The 9,207-nt window shown below is 39.4% G+C and overlaps 1 pseudogene; it reads right to left on the bottom strand.

Annotated features, from left to right (window-relative positions):
- Nucleotides 1-1,497: 1,497 nt before the first annotated feature.
- Nucleotides 1,498-1,594, bottom strand: LOC122103095 (annotated as a pseudogene).
- Nucleotides 1,595-9,207: the final 7,613 nt, after the last annotated feature.

Raw genomic sequence — 9,207 nt, 5'->3', positions numbered from 1 at the left:
GGGGATAGGGTCTACTAGTTAACTATGGGTTTATCAGGATGTGCAGGACAAGAGTTAAGTCACATACAGAAGAACAAAAGAAAGGAAAAGGTGAAAAGGATAAGATAGGGAGAAAAAAAAGATCAGAAGTTCAGTAGAGCTAGACAAAAAACAAAAAGATAATTAAGAAAGAAAGAAAAAGAGAGAGAAGACAAGAAAAGAAAGGAAAACGTACATTCATGTATTCCTAAAATAAAAATTATAAGAGGGAAAAAAAGTTACTGGAAAACAATTATTTTTTCAAAAAAGGCAAAAATTAAAGATTAATAAAAGTTTTAGAAAAGGAAAAAAAAATGTTTTATATTTATAAGGTACCAAAAAAAAAAAGAAAAAAAGAAAAAAGAAAAGAAGAAAAAAAAGTTCTTTGATTTTTTTTTTTTGATATTTGGGAGGGGTGGGAAGAATCCTGTATCTCCCTTTTGTCTGTAACCAGACTCTTGTTGGAGTCTCTGGTCAGCTTGAGGTCCTGTGGCTTGATTGGTTTCTTAAGTCAGTTTGTTCGAACAGGCAGAAAAATGCTCTGCTTTACCCAAGATTTTGAGATCCCCCTCCCAGGTTTGTTTAACGGGAGGGTGATCTGCTTTGAGAATCACAAAAGAGGGGTGATGAGGCTAGTTTCTGGTAGAGTTGAGGCCTTTCAACAAACAGTAGCTTTTCCCTGGGGCTATTTTGTGAAAAATTCACAGAGCCCACCCTGGAGCCATTCTCAGGGTTTCTGTTTTTCAATTGATTGTGGAGGCTGCTAGAGGGAGGGGCAGCCTCTGGCTCTGGTTACCCAGTGAGGAAAGCCACTCCAATGGCTGGTGCCTGAGCTGGGTGACTTTTCCCTGGATGGAGCTGAGTCTGTCAGGTCACTTCGCCGTTAAGTTCTTGTGACCTGTTAAATAACTCGTTTTATTCCAAGGCCTGAGTTGGAGCTAGCAGCTCCTCCGAGCTTTGTCGGTATCCAAGATGGAGATCACCGGTGCTGGGGGGGGAGGGGTGCCCTTCCCTCCTCTGCTCCCTGAGAAGGAGTGAGGATGTCGGGCTTCTACTCATGCCGAGTCTTGGATCTTGGGTCGTCTCTGGTCTGCAAACTGCAGGATGAAGATGTCCGCTGCTTGTCGGTTCTTGCTGGTGTTGAGTAGATTCCTCTCACCCGCTGCTTCTGGCTCCTTCGTCCCGGACTCTCTGTGTGAGCACTCAGGTATGGCCGCGGCTGCAGTCGCCGCTGCAACCCTGCCGCCGCCGCAGCGGCTGCTGGCAGGTGCTCAGATGTGTCTCCTTGTCTTGGCTTCCCCTCTCTTGTCTAACTCTCTGTCCTGTGATGGCACACTTCCTGTGATTCTCTGGCTTAGGACTGTTCACTGGAACTCTAAAACTGCTTTCTATGCGAGAGCTTGTTCAGATTCCAGCTTCTCCTCCGCCATCTTCCCAGAACTCTCATAACTGTTTTTCATTTCTTGCATCTGAAGAATGAAAAATATGGAATACTTCACAAATTTTCATATCATCCTTGTGCAAAAGCCATGTTAATCTCTGTATTGTAATTCAGGTAGACATGCTGCTGAAGCATGTAGTATCTTCTAAATTTACATAGTTAATGATGCAAACTTAAGATAGGCATATATCCTTGGTTGCCTATTTGCAACCAGGAAACATATTGTTCCCAAATTTGCTATTCATCTTATTTCTGCAAAATTCTGTGTATGGTGGAAAAAACTTATATTGTTTGTTCAATTGCTCACATTTGCAATTTTTTGTCAATAACTATTTTAAGTCTTTTTCATTTGAAATTTGATCATACTTTGAAGCCTTCATAGCTAGGTCCAAAGGTGATGGATTTTCAAGTACTTATTTTTTAACTGATTTAGCTTTGTGGAGCTAATGGATTCAAAGTAAGCCTTGCTTAAGAGCTACTTCTAAACTTCTGCAGCTTAAAATTTCACAAATGAGGGCTTACTGGCACAAATGTCTGCCTGACCCTTTACCCTTGCTCCATGTAAGAACAGACCTACCAGAATATCTTACCCTGACAGCATAGATTGTCTTATTGGAGCAAAACTAATCTTAGTTACAAAGGATCATAAAGTGATGAACAGTTCAGACAGAACTGTTCAGACTAAGCCAGGCGCTGATGGCTCATGCCTGTAATCCTATCTACTCAGGAGGCTCCAGGAGAAGTCCATATGTTTCTCCTTGTTATTAGGCCTTAAATTGGTAATGTTTTAATCACAGTGTTTCCTCTTGCCTCTAGGCTATACATCTCCGAATGGTAAAGCTTTAAGTTTAATTCTACCAAACACTGAGGTAGAGGTAATGGAATAATATTTTAAAACAGTTGCCTTTGTTACCTTAACCACAAGAGAACAATGCAAAGCATTTTCTTATATTATATATACTTATATATTTTATATTTATGTGCTGATTTTATATTTCACACAGTGAATCTTACTGGAATTAATTTATAATTTGACAAATTAATTGATATTTATTACAATAAATAGATTGGAATATAAATAATCAGGATTAGAATATATATTAGAATATAAAAAGTATCAATGCAATGTTTTCAGTATAAACTTGTGATACCTTCTAATTGTTCTTGGTTTCTGAGTTCACATGGTAAAAAAAACAATGTTGTTTTCTTTATTCTATAAGGGATTTTACTCTGCTGCTCTGTTTATTGTTTTAACTCGCTGGTCCCAAACTGTTTTTCTCCATATTTCTGAAGCATTGCTACTGATTATACTCAAATTTTGCTGATATGATGTCTAAAAGGTATTATTCTTCCACAGGATCCATGGGTCCTAGGATCCCACGTCTCAGTTACCTGCATCATTAAATAACTAGGGCAAGAGATCTCACCGAGGCCCATGCAACATACCAACAGAAAGTAATTGAAGACCCATCTTAATTTCTCATTTCCTATATTTCAGGGGCCCAATTCCTTAAAATGCAGGAATTAGCAGTAAGCACTTGGGAAATGCAAGGCAACTTAAAATGCAATATGAAATCACAAAATGTGTAAGTACAGTAATTCAAACTTTCTATTTTCAGATGACCATCCCATAGGAGTGAACAAGACCACAAATGTCACAAAATGATTTGTAATACCCCTCTTCTAATGATTAATGAATGATTTCAGTCCAGCATCATCAGGCCAAAAAATAGTTCCTGGAAAGATAGATCCATAATTGATCTACCAATGCTAGGAATATTTGTCATACAGTTCAAATATAATTCAGAAAAAACATTGATTGAGAAGAACCTTATTGCTTCAAAACACTAGTACTTCAGTCAAACTTGGTTCTGTAGTGTAAAAAGGTTGTCATTCTCAAACCAATGATAACCTACATTTAATCTCCTGAAAGTATATTCCTTTTCAAATAAACTTTTAAAAACACATTTGCCAAAATAACACTTTACAAGTAGATGATATTTAGTGACATTACTAGTTTTTCAAGTGTAGGGAGCAAGTTAAAATAGAGTTGATTTATTTACCCAGCACTAATGCCAAACAGGTTCAACCATTCATTAAAGTGAAGAAATAGGACCCCTCACCATTTGTGTTTTTCAGTAGGTGCTTTCGAAAATTTGTTAAATAGATCAGCCTCACATATTTCAAACCAAAACATTAGCTAATAAAGTAAATTTCATCACAAAAAAATACTTTTTAAAAAGTCATGAATAGTTGCCCTATCATATGGTGTTTTATGTTTTCCCTATCTGTCTAACATAGTAAGAAATATGACTTTAAGTCTTGAATATGGGTACTCATCAGAGATTTGACAAACATAAAATCTGTCTTCTTTCTCTATCATATTCCTCTACAGTAGTAAATTTTAGTTTTCTTCTTTTTCCAAAACTCATAGGTAGTAGAAAATATTATCCCATGTAAAATAAAATAATCACAAACCACTTTACAAAGCCATAGGAATACATTCTCAGCCATTTTTAAACTTTCTTGTTGACTACAGATTAATCTTCCAAATGGAGGGGAATAAAATCAGGTCTAGGTGCTTCGTGTCTCCAGGCTTGCAAATTGTTACTTCAGATGAATGAATTATGGAAATATAAGCTGACATCAGTTTAAGTATATGCAGAATTGAAACTCCATGGAATGTATATAAACCTTTCAAAGTAGGAGCAGACAGTTTAACAGAATGACTATCAGGAAGTTGAAACCAGAGAGGAATAATTGTAAAGACATAGAATGAATGAAAAATGGCACAAGGGTCAAGTATAGCTAGAATACTCAATGTACACATGTGAGAAAGTAAGTGGTAAATCGGAAATAAATCTTGTAGAAGGGGTTGGTTGAGAAGGATAGAAGGAGTGACTCTGATCCAGGAACATTGGACAATTAGATGGAGATACTTAATTGAAACACACTAGCACAACCTTTTGTAATTCAGTGAAAAAATACAACAAAAAACACAAACACACAAAAAGCACAACCAAACAGCAATCTCTATAGAGTATGATGATGACTTCTCAAAATTTTAAATAGTTAATGAAGGACAATCTTGTGAAAAGCATACAAAGTTGTTTAAAGTGGGCAGTTTGGGGTAGAGGAGAATTTTTAACAGATTTAAATAGATTGTTTTAGGTTATAAATCACCTATATCTGCTGCAAATATTTTCTTCTGCATGTTCTCTTGGTCTGAACTGTATACTCCAATCCTGAGCCACACTTGATAGCTTGTAAAGATAGAATGGAAGAAACAAGATCAAGAACCCATTACTCCACCGGAGAGGAAACAGTCCTCTCTGTTTTCTCTCATTTCTATTGACTACTTTCATTCATAAGTTTATGTCAAGTGATTTGCATTATATATTTCCTTCTTTGTTCTGGCAAAGTAATTGTTCAAAATAATTCAGTAAATATTATATTCCATTTTTTCTATCATGCTGTTTACTTATCCAAGCGAGTCCATTAAACTTTCCACTTGCATTTCGGTGCCACGGAAACCCAGCATCAATGTTAATGAGGACAATCTCTAATGTAAAACTTTGTCTCCAAAATACCAGTCCAAGAAGCTGTGATCACAAATATTTAGCTATACTTTTTTCTTTTTTCTTTTACCTTGAGAGTCTTCTTGTGTCTAAAGTGCCCTCAAAAATCAGTACTCCACCAATTTTTGGTTCAATCACTTCTAACCTCAAAGATATATTTTGCTAACAATATGCTTAGAGGAAACCGAAGAATACTCCACTTTTATCTTCTCTCTTAAGATTCTCCTTAGATACCATATCAGGAATATTGAAGTTATTCTTTGCAAAATTATTTCAATAGATTATTTTTCTATCCGTCTTGCATTTACTCAAAAAGTTGTATGGAGAAGAATAGAGTATAATCACCCATACCTTGGATGACAGTATCTGTTACAAAAGGACAATGCTCCTATGTCTTATTTCTCTGTCCTCCTCTTAGCTCTTGCGTGATTTCCCACTTATCACAGATTCTTGGCTTCAAGCCTAGTGAAGGTGAAGGACTATAAGGGCCTCCCCCATTGCTACATTGTAGGGCTAGATCTCCAGCATGAGGTAATCATGAACGACGCACACAAGGAACACATGTTGGGAGAACAGACTTAAGCATGTCTGGTTTATTTCTGCACAAGGGTTGGGATTTTATAGCCCCAGCTTTCCCAACCTCCGGAGTCCTTGCCAGCCAATTACTTAGCAGGGAGTTGATGATGGGCACTGCTTGGTGACAGGCACTGTTTGGTCCCCTTGGGGCATGTAGGGATCTTGGATAGCTCATGGCTGGCAAGCTAGGGGGACATGACTGTGGGTCACATCTCTATTAGCAGGAGGTGTGCTTCAACAGCTACTCTAGCTGACTCAACCAGATCTGGCCGGCTCTACCCACAAATTTCCCCTTTTCTTTTAAAAGGACCGTCATTATGGTGACCCGTCGTTGGAGGCGTTTTTGCCGGGAGTGCCAGCATTTAATAATTCCTAGGAGAGAAAGCCCTACAAGTGCAAGGCCTCCCCAGATGACCAGAGAGGATGGCGAAAACCATTGTTGTAACTTTTTAAGCACTCGTCTAAAAAGGAGGCAGTGGGAATAAGCTGTATGGTGGTTTGGTTTAGGCGGGTAACATCATGCAGCAGGTTTGGGGTGAAGTTTAAGTACTTAAGGGACCAAGGGCCTTTGATGTAGTTACTAAGTTCAGTGACATTGGGTGCAGGAGTGGAAAGCTGACAGACAGAAGTAGTCATTGCATTATATAGTCCTCCTTGTTGTAATCGAAGAAACGTAATCTGTTCTTGGAGCAAGTCTATTTGTTGTTGGAGCACAAGGAGGCCTCCCTTAAGATGATTGGCAACTTGTAAATGTTGTAATTCTATGGATGACAGTTGAGGGATGAGCTGGTTTATCTGTTGCACAGTGGACACGCTTTGGGACAGCAATATAGCAGCACTGGTAGATGAAGCCACTGTAGCGATGATTTCAGACCCGATTGCAATGATCAACCTAATGCTCATTTAGTGCATGGGCGAATTAATTGAACCTGGGAAAACTGAGAGTCATTAGTAGCCAGAACAATAAATGGGGGAACACGTACCAAACCTGCAAAAGGCTATGAGTCATTGGGTTTCCAGTGATTGCTGAGAGTGCAAGTAGTGGAAGAGTTGTCTCCTAGACAAAAAAAGAATGGGGCTCTAACCACTACCATTCCTGACACCTGGTCGTATACATATTGGTTACAGCAACGAGTATTGGCCAATAGGAAAGGGGACAAATCGAGGCAGGAATGTGATGAGCAAACGATTGGCATGGTGGCTCCTAGGTCTCCCAATCGTCCTCTTGAAGAGTCAAAAAACTCATTTAGATTTTGAGGTTTGGGATCTTTTTCAGATTGGTTGTATATAGCCGGGGAGAGGGACAACGAGAGCTCCCCAAACACTTTGCCTTGCTAGGAATTGGCACAAAGGCTAATCACTAATTCCTCAAGAGGAGTGCATATAGTGCCAAAGCTATCAAACTCCCTGCGTGGGCACAACTGCATATGAAAATGTATGTCAGTAGCCTGATGACAATTTTTTTCCAGTGGGACAAATGGGGTAGGGTCCTGTGTAGTTCCACCATCCCATCCCATGCGTTACTGTTGCGAGGGGGATGGTACAGCCATCAAATTGCTTTATCATCTCGTTTGAAAAACAAAAACAGATGGCTCCCTTCCATCTAAAAGTAAGGTTTGTTTTTTGATGCCATAAGGCGTCTGCTGAGAAAGGAAGGCCAACCCTGCCATTGGAAGAAAGCATTTGTGATCATTAAGATTTGGGGGCTGGGCACTAAAGTTATCTTACCCTGCCTGCAGCAGATTGAGAATTGGCTGTAATAATGGCACACAATAGGAGGAATAGAGTACCATGCCCCGGGTCAGGGTCTGGGGCCATAACCTGGGCTTGTTCAACCAATATCTTTAGGTCTCCCCAAGTGTTGGCATGGGCTCTAGCTCGAGGTTTGTGTCTCCTCCTCCTCGCACTGTTCAAGCATAGCTGACGCATCTTTTGCTTAGGTGGTGACGGTTGGTCAGACAACTCCAGCTGGGATCCAAACAGGTTTATCACTCGTGTCTGGAAAGATACAAGCAAATCCTGTCCCTTGTGCCATTAAGGGAGCAGGGCCCTCCCATTTTCTTGTGATGGGGTCCCTCCATCTATCCAAAGGGACCAGAGTAGGTGTTTCATGAGTCCCCAGTACAGGGAGGTGGGGGTCCCACATGTGGTGGGTGTGAATGTTAAAAAGTTTTTTTACTATAAGGCAATAATTTAATTGTGTTTGGGGATTTTTAAGCCCTAGCCCCTCCAGTTCCCCCTTTTCTTTTAAAAGAATGGTCTTGATTTCTTTATGACTGTGTTCAACAATGGCTTGCTCTTGTGGGTTATATGGAATACCTGTCTGGGGTGTAATGTTCCAAAAGGTACAAAATTCACAAAAATGTTTGGAGGTGTAAGCAGGGCCATTGTCTGTTTTAAGGGTCCAAGGAACTCCCATAATTGTAATGGCATGTAGAAGTGACTTAACAGCGTGCCTTTTTTTTCACTGTTAAGGCTAAAGCAGTTATAAAGCCTGAGAATGTATCTATGCATTCAGGGATGTATTATTGTTTACCGAATTGGGGGATATGGGTTATGTCCATTTGCCATGTGCTATTGGATCTAAGGCCTCGTGGATTTGTTCCCATGGGTTGAAGTGATCCTAAGGGTAAAAGAGTTGCACAAGAGGAGCAGGACCGAATCATGTGCTTGCATTGTTGGTGTGTTAAATCAGGAAATAACTGTTTGATAGTAGCTGCCGATAAATGAAAATGATCATCTAACGTTCGGGCCTGGTCCATGCACATATTTGTGAGTAGTACAGTTGGTGTGACAACACGATCAATGGCTTCATTACCAGCAACTAGGGGTCTGGGGAGGTTAGTATGAGATCTAATGTGTTGAATGTACCAGGGTTGGACACGATTGTCTAATACATTTTGTAGTTTACACATTATTTTTGCTACATCATCTTGTAATAAAACTCCAGGAAGAATGGCAACAGTTTGTACAGTATATAAACTATCAGAAAAAATATTAAGAGGTTCTTTGGGAAAAGATGTGAGGGCGAGCAAAATGGCCAGTAATTCAGCAGCTTGAACAGACAGGGAATGTTTTTGAAGCATGTATATTTTAGTATTGGCATTGTAAAATCCATAAAGAGTTTTGTTAACATCTGTAAAAAGTACAATGGCTTGATGTATAGGTTGCCCATTGGGACGAATACAACATTTCCATGAAAGTGGGAGTTCTTGGGTAACTTTTAAAACGAGGTTTTTGGGCATATGATTATCAATGTTAAATAGTAGTGGATGACTTGTAAAGCTAATGCCTCTTCAGTTGTTAGGAAATCAAAGATTGTTTTTGTAATGGGCCATGTAAGATGGTCAGGGAATCGGCCATAAGTTTGATGGCATCATTCCGCACCTTTGATGGCCAGATTGCATAGCATGGTAATGGATGTGCTAATTTTTGGTAATTGGGAAGTGGCAAGGTATACCCATTGTAACAAAACCATGGGTTTGCGTCAGCGCCACCATTAGGCCATTATTATTTAATATAATTAGGTTGATTTCTTGGGTGGTATCTAAAAACACCAAGGGTGTTGAACATAATCAATCAGCGACTTGTTGT

Source organism: Dipodomys spectabilis, unplaced genomic scaffold, assembly GCF_019054845.1.
Source record: "Dipodomys spectabilis isolate Male_0828 unplaced genomic scaffold, ASM1905484v1 ptg001699l, whole genome shotgun sequence".
In the NCBI taxonomy this organism is placed as follows: domain Eukaryota; kingdom Metazoa; phylum Chordata; class Mammalia; order Rodentia; family Heteromyidae; genus Dipodomys; species Dipodomys spectabilis.
Note: the sequence above shows the minus strand (reverse complement) of the source record. Positions and strands in the feature narration are given on the sequence as shown.